The 18,056-nt window shown below is 38.9% G+C and overlaps 2 pseudogenes; both read right to left on the reverse strand.

The window, feature by feature from the left end:
- Window positions 1-454: 454 nt before the first annotated feature.
- Window positions 455-1,439, reverse strand: LOC149160461 (uncharacterized; annotated as a pseudogene).
- A 7,054-nt stretch (window positions 1,440-8,493) lies between these two features.
- On the reverse strand, window positions 8,494-17,113 carry LOC149160462 (L-type lectin-domain containing receptor kinase IV.2 pseudogene; annotated as a pseudogene).
- Between the last annotated feature and the right edge of the window lie 943 nt (window positions 17,114-18,056).

The following is an 18,056-nucleotide window of genomic DNA, read 5'->3' on the forward strand; positions in this document are numbered from 1 at the left end:
CCTTGATTTCAGATTCTTTCCACAGACTATTAGAAATCTACTTAGTGTCATTACCGAGGGTGTCCATGACCATCATTTAATCTCTCTCTTCCTGGATTCTTTTCAGCAACTTTGTTCAATATCTATAGTTTAACTTTAACTCTCTTTATTTCTAGTTTCTTTTCAGCGATGGTTTTGCTCCAATTTCCAACATACCCTTTTTAAGGCAATCGATCACGAAATTCATCCAAACAACGTGAATAATTAAGAAATTCTTAAATTGTACCCAAACGATTCAGTTATAATGTTAAAATAAAATTAAAAGCGCCTTAAACCCCGCGATATTCATTGTTTCGAACTTTGATGTACCATAAATCTTTTGATGGAAACCCACAGAGACATAAATGCAATTTGTGCAAATCACAACAAGTTTATTGAACATTCTTTTATTACCTTCCTAATGAAGAAGTATCAATTATATTTGTACATGGCCTCTCTAGGCAAGTTTTCCTATATACCTTTCCTCCCATTCGTCTTCAGATTCATCCCGTAGATAGATCGGTGGTTGTGCACTTGAGTTCTCTAAGAAATCAAGTTCACGGATCCAATCTGCATGTTGTGAGCTTTTGTAAAATTCTTCCATTTTTTGATCCACACTAAAACTGCTAACACGTTGCATATTGTTTTGATCACAACACATATATTCAAACCCATTTGTCTCTTCAGGAAATGCAAGAATGCAACCGGTCCCCTGTATAGCTCTTCCGATGCAAAGTGTATTGAACAGTACTCAGACAAGGAAGGGAACAGATTGCAGTTTGGAGAAGATAAATCGTTCAAATACAATAAACTCTATGCTAGATTAGTTTCATCTCCTTCAAAATGATCAGAACAAGGAGATTGGTGGTTCCCAAAATTTAGCATAGAAGAGTTACAGTTTGTAGTTCAGTCTACACAAGGTTATTGGACGTTGCAAAAGAATTTCGCTCATATTGTTCATTTGTAATGGAATCGTTCACAAGTATGCCATGCAATGAGATTTTTTTTTTGTTTTCAACATTATACAATTTGAAGGCTTCACCTAGTATAAAACTACTACAACCATCACCATTAGAGGCGTTTGGTCTTATAATTTGTGTATGTCTCACGACCCATGTTATTTTCACTGTAGTGGCTTTGAACACACGATTTTGGACAGGAACAAGAAGAACAAGAGATTTCGAGCTTTTACTAAGATTTTGGGAAATCGTTTTTTTGAGATTCCTTGCTTGACAACTTCTTGGTCAAGTTCCAGTAGTTCTTGATTTCATTGTCCGTTTGGACCAGGCAGTTGTCTCGGGGCGCTACAGTGGTAGACCAGGCAGTCGTCCCGGGGCGCTACAAAGGTGTCATGGGGTAAATGGCTAGAACTCGGTGGTGGCATGAAGTACACAAAACGACCTCCACTCACCTTTTTCCATGTTTTTATTTGACTAAACCAAGAAAATGAAAGGTTTAGGTTCGCTGGGATGAACAATGTTTTCCCACCCCAATTTGACAAAGAAAATACTTATTGGTGTAAAATTATAACACAATAATTTATATAAAAATTCAACAGATTTAATATAAAGATTGTTTTCCATGAATCACAATTATAATGCATTAAAAATTGTTTTCCATGAAGGTGTGTTGTACTTTTTTCAATGATCATTACTTCTATATGAACTATTTCGCTAGTTGATGAATAGTGATTTCATATATATGTTCATGTGTCTTTATTAGATTAGTACTACTACTCTTCTCTTAAAGGCTTACTTTCGTTTCCCCAAAGTGAAATAACCTTGATACATTTTGCAACTGAACATTCCACAAGGCATAATCACTTTTTCATTCAAAAGTACATGTATATTACTCTCTTGTGCTAACCATCGCACTAAAGGAAAATCTTTAAGAAAAATGGTAGTGGGGCCTTATTTCCGAAAGGGTTCCTACCCCAAACAATGTGAATTCTAATTAGGAATTCACATCATAGAGAATTCCTTGCATGTTGGTGGGTTATAGGAACATCGACACAATGACATTATTTAAACATTAACAACTTCATCAAGTATGGTTTTAGTTTACAAAATTCTCACTAAAATGTGATAATTTATATGTTTACCTATATGGTTTAACACAACTAGATTTTTTTATGTTTCACTTGAAACCACTCTTAGATTTTAGATGTTTCTATAAATTTTAAAATATTAAGCTAAAATAAATTTTAACTTTTTAAAGTAATATAAAAAATACTTTTAACTTTCATTATTTTGTAACACTTACCGAATACAACTTTACCTTCTCTATTTAAAAACAACCTTAACAATATAATAATGTTGCATAGATATAATAAAATTTATACTTAGGGAGAGTGCTTGGGTTTTGGTGAATGTGGATGGCTCTGTAGCCTAAGCCAATCAAACCTAAGGTCTAACCATAGTAGGAGGGTCATTGGCCTATAGGCCTATATACACTCCATTAGACTTTATGGCATATAAAATGGAGGTGTAGCAACTAAATTTAGTGAGGACATAATTGATTCAAAGAGGATATTTTGCTATGATTGAGATTTTATTGACCAAAATAAGGATCAAAGGGCATTGGATATAAGGAAAGTCGAGTCAGTTTTAGAGCTAAATGATGGCATGGGAGCAAGTGATGTGGTGGGATCCAAGTGAGGCTTCCAATACATGTAGGTTGTTGGATTTTGTGAATAGAGCAACATTAATGCAATTAAACCTACAAGCGGGTGTTGAAAGGACCCATAACTCCTACCCATAGCTAATTGAAAGTTGGTGGACGAAGATGATACTTCACAAAGTTAGTTGCATTCCATCCCCACTCACATTGTTGATAGAGAAAATACCATCCCTTCTAATTCAGTGCATGGAAAGCCTATGTGTATCGAAGGCCAGAAAGGGACTATGAAAATGGTAGTCGATGAGAATGTATAGGTAGAATCCATACTGAATTTGGTGGGGAAGACAAAGGTTAAATTTTTATTTGGATTTTTTTTTACGGGGTGGAAAGTATGATACAATGGTTAAAATCCTCTTAGATTCCTAGTTTAGGATGTTTCCTATCATTCCACCTCCTATTCTGGGGTGGATCTATTCGTTTTTCAAGTAAATAGAGGACCCAAACAATTTTACAAAGGTATTGGAGTTGTTGCCCTACTAGCCTCCTTATGAAGGAATGGAAATTGAATTTTGATCCTAGGAGAGAACCTATCATCTCCATGCTAGTCTATGTGATTCTAATAGTGTTTCTAATGAACTTATGGTAAGAAGAAATATTGGAAACCACGGGTTGAAAAATTCACATGTTTTTTTTCTTGGAGGAGTTTGAGGTTATAAGTTGGATAGGATATGGGCCTAGGTGTAGATCGAGGTTGACACAAAGGAAGCTCCACTTGCGGAAGTGGAATTAGTATTCACATATTTCTAATGGATGCAATGAATTGATTACTAGAAGACTCAATTCTACTTCTTTAACTTTGATATAGTAGGTTATACTCTTGCTTTGTCATTTCCCTTCAAGACTAAAACTCCTATTTTGAAAGATCTAGAAAGCTAAGGAGTTCAAGGACATGGAGCTAAATTTTGATTAGCTGAATGAATACTAAATGGTAAGTCACATAGTGGATGGAAGGAACCCAAGTTGCTAGGTAGCCCAAGGAAGTAAAGGAGAAACTTAAGGAGTCACAACAAACTTCTCCTGCTAGTAAGAAGTATATCCCTTATGTTCCTTTTGATGGGAATGTAGGGTTCTTCAATGAGACTATTTTTATGATTTTGTTAGATGAAGGTGATGTGAATTCCCACCCCTATCCATGCATGCATTTAAATTGACCTCCTTGTAGCTAAAAATTCTCCCTCTCTCGATTCCCTCATTTATGATACCTGAGCATGCCCTTCCTCGTATTATGACCCTCTGTCAATGAATCTCCATGGGGAAGAGTAAGATTAGTGTAGTATCACACAATGACTCTTTATATTTAGAAGGGAAAAACTTGGAGAGCTTCCCCCATGTATTTAGGTATTTTCTCCATTCTTGTGTGAAGTCAAAGGACATTGATGCTTTTGATAAGGGAATAGATTTGGAATCATCTATGGCTTATCAAGTCATAAGGAAATCCCATTTTTCCCTGACCTAGATATAAGTGAAAAAGGATATAAGGGTGGGCAAGAAATCCACCATTATGAGGGCCCTTAGAGTAGGGAATGCCCACTTTTCGGGTCTCCCATTATCTCATTGTCATTCAATATCCATGGGGTTGGAGGTGGCCCTAAGGTATTAGTCCTTAAAAGGATGTTGAAGGATTATTCTCTCGACGTCATTCTCTTACATTTTACAATGTGCTTAGGGTCAAAGGTGGTAGAATCTCTTTATTCTTATTTAAAATAGTGGCCCTTTCTCGCATTGGGTTCTAACGATCTATCAAGGGGACTTATCATGCAATGTGGTCCAAATATTAAGATTTTATCATCTGTCATGAAAAACTCAACAATTATAATAGAGGTACAATCCATATATTATGATTCATCTTTCAAAATTGTTAATTTTTATGGGTTGTATGCAACAATAAACCTTTCTACGAAAAATATGGCTTCATCTCGGTTTCTCATAGGGGAATATAGATATATATATATATATATGGGGCAGTGCTAAATGTCACCCTTTTCTAAAGAGATATTTTTGGATATCACCCACATCAAGATGCTCTTAAAGGGTTTTTCTCACATCTTATAGAATTGCTCCATGTGGTGGACCTAGAATTACCCAAAATTGTGCCTACCTAGAGGAATAGGAGGAAGAGAGAGGAAAGTGTGCCAAAGTGATTAGACATGTTCTTAGTCTCAAAAGCTTTACATGGTGGTCCATAGAAATTGAGGTCTCAAGTTGGTCTTGGGGGTTTGTGAGATCATATGCCCATCCAATTTAAGCTCAACCCCAAGGACAATAAATCCCCCTCTCCATTGAATTTCAACCATGTTTGGTTAGTAGAGGAAGATTACAGGGAGCTAGTTGTCTTAGTTTCGAAGAATCCATCAAATAACATAGGTTTTTTGTAAATACAATAGTTCTAAGAAATTTTACATATGATCAAGGAGGTTACGAATAACTCGGATGAAATTTTTAGTAAAAAATATGATGCATTCCTCAAGGAGACCAAGCTCAAAGTTTCCTCCATCGATACCTCGAATGCAACATGTATATTTTTAGATGAGGAGGTGGAGATATTAAAACTTCTAACAATCAAGTGACATTAGATATTAGCCATTTAAGAGGATAAGTGGAGATTGAAGTGTAAAGCTACATGGTTGACTAGTTGGACAAGAACACAAGTTTTTTCCATAACTATGCTTCCTTTTGAATGATTAGATACACCATTTGAGAAATTTCTAAGAAATATGGAGAGAGAGATAATTCTGAAGAGAAAGATGATGTAGGTAGAGTTAATTTCACTTACATATTCCAAGACCCAATAGGATGTCTCATCAAAGAGATACTTACTATGCTTAGGATTTTTCCAAAGGTGATCAATGAAACAATGAATGAGTCTATGCAAGTAGAGATATCAAAGAAGAATATTCAATATACTCGTTTATCCATGAAGAGAGGCAAGAACCTAGGCCATGATGGGTTTATTATGGAATTAATTTTCGGCTATTATAAGCTCCTAAAATCGGATCTTCTTAAAATGGTTCAAGAATATAAGAAGAGAGGGAAAATTCTAGGCATTGTAAACTCCACATTTCTTCACATTATTCCAAAGAAGAAAAAATAGTAAACCTTTGATGATTTTAGGTCATTTTCATGCTACAATGTGGTGTATAAGGTGGTATCCAAAATCATAACAAATCGTTTGAAGCCTATTCTTGATGCTGCCATCTTGGAGGAACAATTTGGCTTTATATTCAAGCATTAAATCTATGATGTTGTTTCTATAGCCCAAGAAGCTCTTCACTGTATCAAATCTTTAGAAATTCCCTCTGTGAATATGAAACTAGACCTTTACAAAGCTTATGATAAGATTATAGGAACCTTTATCAAACTTATTCTAATCCAAATGTGAATAAGTCTAGCATTGGTGAATTAGATATTGGGTTGTGCCCAATTAGCTAATTTCATTGCTCTTATAAATAGATTGTCCTTTGGTTTCTTCGAGGCCACTAGAGGGCTAATGCAGTGATTCCCCATTCGCCCCTCTCTGCTCGTTCTAATAGGAGAAGGATTGAGTAACTTGATTATCAATGTTAGGAACAACGACAAGATAAATGGATTAAATATCACTCCCTTAGAATTTATGTTTATTGTTTATTGATGATGTTCTACACTTTGGTGTAGGATCAACTTAGGAATTTTAGGGTATTATGTATTCTGAACCTATTCTGTGAAGCAACAAGGATGGAGACAAATTGGAAAACTTGATGTGTAAGACTTTTATTTTCTAGAGGAGGATCAATTAATACCGCTCAATGAAACTCTACCATTTTCCAAACATAGTATTGATGAAGATTTCAAATATCTTTGATTTCACTTAAAGCTAAACTCTTGCAACTATAAGGAATGGTTATGGATGGTTGAGAAGGTCAAGGGTCAAATCTCTTTGTGGGTCAATCAACGAATTTCTAGAGGAGGAAGGTTGGTTCTCTTAAAATTTATTCTTCAAACCATTCATGCTTTTTTGAAATCCATAACCAAGATTCCAAAAGGCATTCTAGTAAGGATTTAGAAAAAGAGCTTTCACTTTCTTATGGTATAGAGGATGGGAGCAAGGAGGCATTCCCTCAGTTAAGTGGTCGATGTTGGCTCAACCAAAATGCTTGGGAGGATGGGGAATTGAGAACCAAACTCAATTTAACACAACTCTTGTAGGTAAAAATATCTAGATGCTTAGATATAATACTTCTCTTTGGGGTAGTATAATGAGGTAAAAGTATATGGAAGGATCCTCCTTTGATGAATGGTTTCGAAGCCCTCAAAAATCAACCAAAAATGGCTTTGTGGTATGGAAATCTCTATTGGAGGCTTTTCTTGTTGTCAAAAGGCAGGAAGTACAAAAGATAGGTGATAGTAGTAACGTAAGAATCAAGAAGGATCCTTGGGTAGGTGTAGGAAATCATTTCAAGTTTTCTAAGGAATTAGTGGATCAACTTCATGAATAAAGTATTTTCTCATGGTGAGATGCTCGGAATGAAGGGGTCACAATTTCGGTAGATGTAATTGGAAATTAGAGGAAGATTTATATTTAATAGGATCTCTTGCAGAATATTGACATAATTGTGTGAGCCTTCTATGGTTGAACCACATCAAATTAAGTGAATAGGACCAAGATGTCCTAGTATGGTCTAAAAATTCCATTTCAACTGACTACATAGCCAAGCCAAGATACAAGGTTCTTGTGGAGGAAAATGTACAAGGTCAACAAAATTGGTGGTGGGAGCACATATGGAAGTTGCATGGCTTGTTAAAATCCAAAATTGTTATGTAACTTGCACTTAGTAATAAGCTTCTAACTTAGGATAATGGGATAAAGAGAGGATGGTCAGGTACCGACAAATGTTGTTTGTGTAGGTAGGAGGAGAAACCATTTAGTCATCTTTTTATATCATGTTCTTATCCTAGCCTAACCTAGAGCTCGTTAGCACTTAAATTTAAGCCAAAGGCTATTTGGAATGGTAACGATTTGGACTGGAGTGCCCAATCATGGTTGATGGATGTAGAGATAAGAAGCTAAGGCTCTTTCCCTTGCTAACTTTTTTACTTTCATTGGTGTGAATGCAACATGGCATTTTTTCAAGATAAACTAATTTTTGTTGAGGTAATTAATGAGCTAATGGAGAAGCTCATGAAGGAATGAGATGCTCACCCAAAAGGTAAAAGAATAGGGTTCATGTTATGCCCATTCTTGATTTTAATACTTCTTGGGGTTTTTAGACCAGGCTAGTCAGGGGCATCCAACGAAATATGTAATTGAAGTTGTTTTCTTTCTCAACCAAAACCATTACTTCCACATTAAGTACACACCCAAGTATGGCTCCAATATAAAGGTATAATTCTCTACACGGTTTATTTTATTACATTTTCACGCATCTCATGGTTTTAATCATCTACAAGTACTAGGGAACTCCGAGGTTGTAATAGATTAAGATACCAGAAAAGAAAACATAATATTAAAAAAAACCAAGAGTATAACTCGTAAAGGCTGTTTATTTTATACTCGCACTCACATGAAATATGTGTTTACATATATGGTGGGAAGAGATATCAATGTGCAAATGGATCCTACAACAAAGTAAATAAAAGTACTGTATCATTTGGTCATGGATAATCCTACTCCTTGCATCCCCGTCACCAAACTAACCAGGTCTATACGGGCATCGAATAAACTTCCAGTATTGGGTGGAACCTATCATCCCACTAACCAGGTCTATATGGGCATGGAATAAACTTCCATTATTGGGTGGAACCTATCACCCCTGTAAAAGCTTACCGGTGATCACACCTATTAATTTGACCTCGAAGGATTTCGAGGATTATTGAAAGTGTAACTGAGTATTCTTTCTGAACGGCTTCTGCTGGACGTTTCCTCCGCAGACTTATCGCCTATATATTTAAAGCAACCTCTGGAATTACGACTCGCGTTGAAAGAAGCTTTGCGGATGTCAGGAAGAGGAGCTTCGCCTTCTAGTATTTGGCAAATATGGCGCATGCCCAGCCTGCTCTCCGGATCTGGGTGAGAACACAACAACCCCAACTTCAGCACCTTCTCCATCTCGCACACATCATATCCATCCTTCTCCAGCTTTGGATCCGATGCCTCCAGCAGCCTCCCCTCCTCGTAAAGTCCCCACGCCCACTCCACCAAAATCATCTGCTCCGCGTCCTTCAACGGATCCACGGGCCTCCTCCCGCAAGCCACCTCCAACATCAGAATCCCGAAGCTGAATACGTCAGAGCTCGGCGTAGCCTTCCCCGTGTGTATCAGCTCCGGTGCTATGTACCCCAACGTTCCCACAATATGAGTAGTCTGCGAATTCTCACTGTGATCATACAGCCGAGCGAGGCCAAAGTCTCCCAGCCGCCCATTGAGCTCTGAATCCAGCAGCACGTTGCTCGACTTGATGTCTCTGTGGATGACCCTCTTCTCCCATTGCTCGTGCAGATACAGAATCCCAGCGGCCACGCCCTTCAGAATCACGTATCGCCGATGCCACGGCAGGACTGTTGTAGAATTCCCAGGGATGAGTTTATCCAGGCTGCCATTGGGCATGTAGTCATAAACGATGAATAATTGCTTCTGCCTCCGGCACCAACCCCGGAGATGAACCAGGTTCCGGTGCTGTAGGCGACCCATGCTCGAGATCTCTGAAACGAAACACTTCATTCCCTCGGCGAGCTCTTTCGTTATGCACTTCACTGCGACCGCTTGGCCGCTGCTGGGGAGAACGCCCTTATATACTTTCCCGAAACCCCCTTGCCCCAAAATGTTTTCGTCCCGGAACCCACTAGTGGCGATGCTCAATTCCTTGTAAGTGAGTCTATGCGGCCAGTACTCCATCTCCCATTCTTCCACCCTTTCTCCATACTTCGCTCTTATGAAAAACATGGCTGCAACTGCCAGCGATAATAGAAGCAGGGTGGCCACGGTGACGCTGGCTATGATTCCCCGGCCCGGACGTTTGGAATACATGTTAGCAAAACAAGGGAGACGCGATAGACTGAGTGGCGGCGCCATGCCTTGGGTGGTGAAGCTCCACGCTAGAATGTAATGATCTTCCATAAAGTTCCCCGTGGACGCCGCAAAGCCAACGAACATTTTCTCTTGCAGAATGTTGCTGAGATCGATTTTCAGAGATATCAGCGGCTTTTGCGGTCTCGGTGAGCCGGCCAACATGATGCTAACGTTAAGGCGGCGTTGAGGATGATTGTAATCGATCCAGACCTGTATGTTCTGTCCACTCTTGAGGCTCAATCCATGGAAGCTGTCCTCCCCATTGTTGGGTATTTTTGATGGGGAAAAATACCAAAAACCAAATATTCAAACACACAGAGGCAATGCTCTGTTTCTTTTGCTCCAGGATCTTTTGCGCACACAGAAGACTTAAAAAAAAATTCACTGAGGAACAGAGGATTTCACCATAAAATATTTCTATTCATTAAAACAAAAAAACATTCACTGTGTCTCCATATGAGAATTTACACTGCTGGAAAAATTCCCATTAACATTTACTGCTGTAAAACCTCCATTTACTGCTGTAAAACCTCCATTCACATTCACTGGTGTAAAACAATTTTACATACTGCTGTAAAAGCAAAACTTACACAAACTTACAAAATTCGCTCCACCATTTTCCTTATGCACTGCTGTGCAAAACCACACATGGTTTTTCGCTATGGCCAACACAAAAAAATTACATCGCCAAAAAAAAAAACTCACACCCCTGTTCTTGTTTTTCTACACACTGCTGTGTGTTTTCCCTTTTCAAAAATACAATGAGCAAAAACTCAAGCATATATGTTTCGCTCGCTATATAAAACATAATGCGTAAAAACTCTATATTACCGTGGCCCCTTTTTTTACATTACATATGGTCAACACTTAAATAAATATATGCCGTATATATAAAACTAAATGCATTACGTGCCCTATGTAAAAAACTTAATTATTCACCTAAGTTTATGACAAGCATTAATGAAAGGTATGGTCAACCATGCTTTTAATTTACTCCACGCAAAACATTGAATTGATGTGGGTTCGTATGCAGCTCCAGGTGATCAACGGCGGAGAACACGGGAGCACATCCAACGGTGGACAACAATATCGGAAACGCAACAAGTGTTGAACATTAACCTCTGAGAAAATGACGTTGCGTTACGTCAGGGCTGAACCACGTGTCAGCTCCAAATTGTATCGGAGCTCCTTCCCGGATTATTCCTTCGTCGGCAAATCGCTCCGAGAAAATCCGGTGAACGGTTTCTGGCTTGGTTCACGGTTTCTGGTGGTCTGCGTTGAAATTAGATTTCAACACTCCCCTTTAATTTCAACAGCTGGGCATTCAGTCATACCCAGACACTTTCTCAAAAATTCAAAGCTCTTCTGATCAAGTGGCTTTGTCAAGATGTCCGCAACCTGTTCTTGAGTCCTGCAATGTTCCAAGACAATTTCTCCATTGTTCACTAATTCTCTGATGTAGTGAAACCTTGTATCAATGTGTTTCGTTCTCTTATGAAACACTGAATTCTTTGACAATGCAATAGCTGAGCTATTGTCACAAAAGATCACTGTCGCTTTTGCCTGCTCTTGGCCTAAGCTTCTCAACATTCTTCTCATCCACACTGCCTGACAAGCTGCTGCTGTCGCTGCCACATATTCAGCCTCTGCTGTAGATAATGCTACAATGGACTGCTTCTTAGAAGCCCATGAAATGGCTCCTGAACTCATATGAAAAACATAACCGGAAGTGCTCTTCCGATCATCTACACTTCCAGCCCAATCGCTATCTGTGTATCCAACCAAATCTGAATGTTCTGAGGCATGATATAAAATTCCAAACATTTTGGTACCTTTGACATACCTCAAAATTCTCTTTGCTGCCTGCCAATGTGCCTCCTTCGGCCTCTCCATGAACCTGGAAATTAAACTAACAGCATACATTAAATCAGGCCTAGTAGCTGTTAAGTACATGAGGCTGCCTACAATACTCTTGTACAAACTAGGATCAAAATCCTTGCTGCTGTCCTCTCTGCTGAGCTTTAATCCCATTACTGTGGGAGTGATGGCTGCCTTGCATTCTTCCATCTTAAATCTGCTCAAAATTTGATTTACATATCTTGCTTGAGATATAAAAATTCCTTTTTCATTTTGATCTACTTCTATGCCTAAGAAGTATCTCAAGAAACCCATGTCAGTCATTTCAAATTCATCCTTCATGACTGATTTAAAATTCTTAATGAGTTGATCATCATTACCTGTGAAAATAACATCATCAACATATAAGACCACAATCAAAATCTTACCATCCTTTTCTTTGATGTAGACTGTGGGTTCTCCTTCACACTTGTCGAATTCATTATCCAATAGATATGAATCTATCCTGCTGTACCATGCTCTTGGCGCTTGCTTCAGCCCATAAAGAGCTTTCTTCAATTTGCACACTTTGTGCTCTTCACCTTTCTTCTCATAGCCGAGAGGCTGTTCAACATAAACCTCTTCCATTAACACTCCATTTAGGAATGTTGATTTCACGTCCATTTGGTAGACTTTCCATTTGTTTTGTGCTGCCATGGACAACACTGCTCTCACGGTTTCCATTCTTGCAACCGGGGCGAAAGTCTCCTCATAATCTCTTCCATACTGCTGCTTGTACCCCTTGACAACCAGCCTTGCTTTATGCCTTTCAATCTTGCCTTCAGCATTGCTCTTGGTCTTGTAGACCCATTTCACACCAATGACTTCTTTGCCTTTTGGTAGCTCAACCAAATCCCATGTTTTGTTTCTCTCTATGGCATTCATCTCCTCATCCATAGCTTCTATCAATTTCCTATCTTTAATTGCTTCTTCAAAATGAATAGGATCATCAACATGACAATACAAGGCAAATAAGGAATTCATTCCTTCTTCATAAATTTCACTTAGGTTTCTAAACTTCTTACCTCGTTCACTTGGTGTGCAAGTGCTTGAAGATGCACTTGAATTTCCTCCTTGTGGTGTGCTTGGAGAAGCACTCTCATTGATCCTCAATGGTGTACCTTGCTGTCCTTGTGTTGGCGCTGTTGTTTGGGGATTCATTTCAGCCACCTCCTCTTCATCTTCATCATGAGACAAACAGTTCTTGACATTGACTGTTTTCTCTATGCTTCCATCCCAAGCTTCCTCTTCTATGAATTGAACATCCCTGCTGACAAAGAACTTCTTGGTAGATGGAATGTACAGCCTGTAGGCTTTGGATTCATCACTGTATCCAATGAAGATGCATTTCTCCCCTTTGCTGTCCAACTTCCTCCTTAGCTGATCTGGTATGTGTGCATAGCCCACACACCCAAAAACTCTCATGTGGGTGACTCCTTGCTTTCTCCCACTCCATGCCTCTTCTGGCACTTTGTTCATGACTGCTTTTGTAGGACACCTGTTCAATATATAAACTGCACAATGTACAGCTTCAGCCCAATACTCATTTGGCAAATGCTTTGCCTTCAACATGCTCCTTGCCATCTCCATGATGGTTCTGTTCTTCCTTTCAGCAACTCCATTTTGCTGTGGAGTGTACCTTGCTGTAAACTGTTTATGTATTCCATTTTCTCTACAAAATCTTAGGAATTCCTTGGAGATATATTCACCTCCTCTATCAGTTCTCAAAACTTTAATGTGCAGCCCGCTTTGGTTTTCAACAAATGCTTTGAAGTTTTGGAATTTCTCAAAAACTTCACTTTTGTTCTTGAGGAAATATATCCAAGTCTTTCTTGTAAAATCATCAATGAATGTCAAGAAATATAGGCTGCCTGCTAATGATGGAGCTTGCATTGGTCCACACAAATCTGAGTGGATAATCTCTAAGGGTGTCTTTGCCCTTATACTCTTCCCTGATGGAAAACTTTCTCTATGTTGTTTTCCCAAAATGCAGCCTTCACATAGGCTGTCCGGTTTCTCTATCAATGGTAATCCTCTTACCATTCCTTTTCTACTCAACAAATTTAGACCTCCAAAATTGAGATGCCCAAATCTCAAGTGCCACAACCAATTTTCATCCTTTGGCACGCTTTGGAAGGCCTCTTGGGTGACTGCTGCAATTTCTCCTTTGTTTTTCATGTCTGCCCTGATCCGGAGAGGGAACATCCTGTTCCTTGTCATCTTCACTTCAGCAATGCATCTTTTGCTGGGTGGTATGTCCATGATGGTGTACACATCATTTTTAAAGAAAACATTGTAGCCCTTATGGACAAGCTGTCCAATACTCAAGAGATTACATCTCATTCCGGGGACATAGTATACATCTGCTATGGTTTTCCTTTCTCCTTGCTTTGAAAGTATTTTTATTTCTCCTTTTCCCATAACAGACACTTTACTATCAGTTCCTAGTGTGACCTCTGATTTCAAATTCTGATTTAAGGCTGAAAAGAGGGCTATATTCCCTGTCATATGGTTGCTGCAACCTGAGTCTAAAAACCATATGTCTTCACTATGTGTTTCAGCCATGTTACAAGCTAACAGGACATTATTTTGACTGTTGTTTTCTCTTGTAACATTTGCATTTTGTCTACTGTTCATATCATGTTGTTTCTTTCTACAATCACTTGCATAATGTCCATACTTTTTGCAATAATAGCATTGAACATTAGATTTATCATACCTTTGTCCTTGAGCATGATGCTGTCCTCCTTGTTGGTTGCTGCCTTGGCCTTGGTTCTGATTTGTATTGCTGCCTCTTCCTTGTGCATTTGATGAGTTGTTCCTTCCGCCTCTATTCTGGCTTCTGCCTCTTCCTCTTTTGTTTCCTCTGCCTTGACCTCTACCTCTTCCAAAGGACATCTGGGTCTTGAAGGCTTGCTCAAGAGATGAGTTTTCATTCCTACTCAACCTCTGCTCATGTGTTATCAGTGATGCATGCAGCTCATCAACTGAATAGCTTGAGAGATCCTTTGTCTCTTCAATGGTGGTGACTATGGCATCAAACCTTGAGGGTAAGACCCTCAATATTTTCTCCACAATTCTTCTGTCTTCAATGGTTTCTCCATGAGTTCTCATTTGTGTGATTACACCAATCACATGAGTGAAGAATGAGTCAATGTTATCTGACTCCTTCATATTCAAGTTCTCAAAATCCTTTCTCAGCAATTGTAGCTTTGCTGTCTTCACTCTCTCCATGCCTTGATAGGCTGTCTTGAGGGTTTGCCATGCTTCATTGGCTGTCTTAGCTGCTGCTAACCTTGGAAACATACTCTGGTCTACTGCTAGATACAGCAACACACGGGCTTTTGAATCTTTCTTCCTATTGTTCTTCAGCAGATCCTTCTCTCCTTGAGTTAATGCATTGAACTCAGTTTCATCTGCTGGTTCTTCAAAGCCTTCTTCAACTATTTCCCATAAATCTTGGGAAGCAAGCAGAGCTGTCATAGTTATTGACCAGTAGTCATAGTTCTTCCCATTAAACTGTGGGAGCTGGGTGTTAAACAAACCCATACCAGTGCTTGTGCTGGCCATTCCTTGACTGTGTATTTAAAACATTGACTGTCTCTTCAATAACAAACAAGATAGCTATGAAGAATACCTGAATCCTTTGTTGTCTGAGTCTTCTGTCTGCCTGAGAAGTTTTGCTGCAGCAACAACCTTCTCCCTTCAGCTTCTTTAACTTTTTTTAAAGAGCCTAAGCCTGCTCTGATACCACTGTTGGGTATTTTTAGATGGGGAAAAATACCAAAAACCAAATATTCAAACACACAGAGGCAATGCTCTGTTTCTTTTGCTCCAGGATCTTTTGTGCACACAGAAGACTTAAAAAAAAATTCACTGAGGAACAGAGGATTTCACCATAAAATATTTCTATTCATTAAAACAAAAAAACATTCACTGTGTCTCCATATGAGAATTTACACTGCTGGAAAAATTCCCATTAACATTTACTGCTGTAAAACCTCCATTTACTGCTGTAAAACCTCCATTCACATTCACTGGTGTAAAACAATTTTACATACTGCTGTAAAAGCAAAACTTACACAAACTTACAAAATTCGCTCCACCATTTTCCTTATGCACTGCTGTGCAAAACCACACATGGTTTTTCGCTATGGCCAACACAAAAAAATTACATCGCCAAAAAAAAAAACTCACACCCCTGTTCTTGTTTTTCTACACACTGCTGTGTGTTTTCCCTTTTCAAAAATACAATGAGCAAAAACTCAAGCATATATGTTTCGCTCGCTATATAAAACATAATGCGTAAAAACTCTATATTACCGTGGCCCCTTTTTTTACATTACATATGGTCAACACTTAAATAAATATATGCCGTATATATAAAACTAAATGCATTACGTGCCCTATGTAAAAAACTTAATTATTCACCTAAGTTTATGACAAGCATTAATGAAAGGTATGGTCAACCATGCTTTTAATTTACTCCACGCAAAACATTGAATTGATGTGGGTTCGTATGCAGCTCCAGGTGATCAACGGCGGAGAACACGGGAGCACATCCAACGGTGGACAACAATATCGGAAACGCAACAAGTGCTGAACATTAACCTCCGAGAAAATGACGTTGCGTTACGTCAGGGCTGAACCACGTGTCAGCTCCAAATTGTATCGGAGCTCCTTCCCGGATTATTCCTTCGTCGGCAAATCGCTCCGAGAAAATCCGGTGAACAGTTTCTGGCTTGGTTCACGGTTTCTAGTGGTCTGCGTTGAAATTAGATTTCAACACCCATTCCAATATCCGGCCGACTTGGTCTGCACCGAGATGAGGCTGTTGATGTTTACACCCACGTGGTTGTCGTTGGGGTCATCGAATTCCACACTCGTGATCGTATCGAACTCCACTGCGAATAAGTGATTGTATGGCTGCCCGTTACTGGTGAGGTTAAGCAAGCCCAGATACTGGGACGGCAGAGCGCCGATGGGACATGTGTGAGGCATCATGATGAAGGCTATTCCATTTCCGGCTTCGGCAGAGGGAGGATGCACCATGGAGAAAACAAAGGTAGTGCTAAAGGAGGAAAGCGTCTCGTTGCTTTTCATCTTCACGGGAATTGAATAGAGCGCACGGCCGAGCATGAAATGCGAATGGTTTGTGAGGGCGAGGACGGATTTGGAGCCGATGACTGAAGCATCCGCTTCCAAAATCAAGTGGGTTCCATTAAATCCGTCGAAGATGAAAGTGGTATCTTGATCATCCTCATTGGATTTGGCAGGAATGTGTGGTATGAAGTGGGAGATGAAGGCTATCAGGAGGACGCTGCGCCGTGGTATTACCATCATGAATCGTTTCTCTGGGTGGAGATATATTGATTCTCCGAAATAAATAAATCGAAGATGGATATTAACACAAAATCAAGTGAGCGACACACATTGATTAGAAAGGCGCTTTCAAATCTTACCACTCAATGCAGTTGAAGGAAAGCGTATTGTTACCTCTGAGCAGGATTCGGAAATCTTGGTAAGAACATTGAATGAATGCGTTTTTTATTGTAAAATTCTGAACAGTGAACTCGTGATTTCAATGCTCTAGATAAGATCCATGGATATTTTACGTAAAAGGAATGAAAGAGGAATAACACGGATTGACGGGAAGATGAAGAAAAAACTCGACGTACTGAGGAATGCAAGAGGAATAACACGGCAATGACTTCGAATATATAAGGAATAACACGGGAATATGACTCCGAAAAAGAAGACTTAGACGCAATAACTTGGAACATACAAGGATTGGAAAAATAATAATAGTACGGGAATGGCCCTGAAGACTTAAGACGCAATTCCAATATTCATGTGATGGAACAAATCTTGCTGGGCCCCTCTTTGTGGTAGGGTTGAGACCACGAGGCACGTTCTCGTTGAAATTGACTTGCAAGTCTTTGGCAGGGTTTAAATTGTTACGACATAAATATAGAAGTAGAAGTGAAATTGCAGTTCACAAAAGTGCGTAATAACATATTACGACAATTTTGGCCCCGACTTGTTCTTGGACGATTTTGACTTCGACTTGTATAATGTTTAAGATTGAGAAGTATTTTAAATTCAATTCATATTTGAGATGAAGAAAAGTATTCCGTATATCTAGTAAATAAATCTGATTGATATAAGTAGAGTAAATCTGGTTATATGAGTAGATTGGTGCCCTTTCATATATTGATTTAAGTGTATAAATGAGGCAATGTATATTAATGATATTTATTGATATAGTTGGGTTCGTTATGATCGATATAATTCACTATAGTTTATGTTGCTATAGTTCGGTTATTTATGATTGATATAATTGACTCTAGTTTATGTTTATGTTGCTTCATCATGGTTACCACGGATTGTTAATAGTTGATTATGGTTATTAAGAGTGGTT

Source organism: Pinus tabuliformis, chromosome 5_2, assembly GCF_031772625.1.
Source record: "Pinus tabuliformis cultivar Carrire ecotype Pingquan chromosome 5_2, CPIR1, whole genome shotgun sequence".
Lineage (NCBI taxonomy): Eukaryota > Viridiplantae > Streptophyta > Pinopsida > Pinales > Pinaceae > Pinus > Pinus tabuliformis.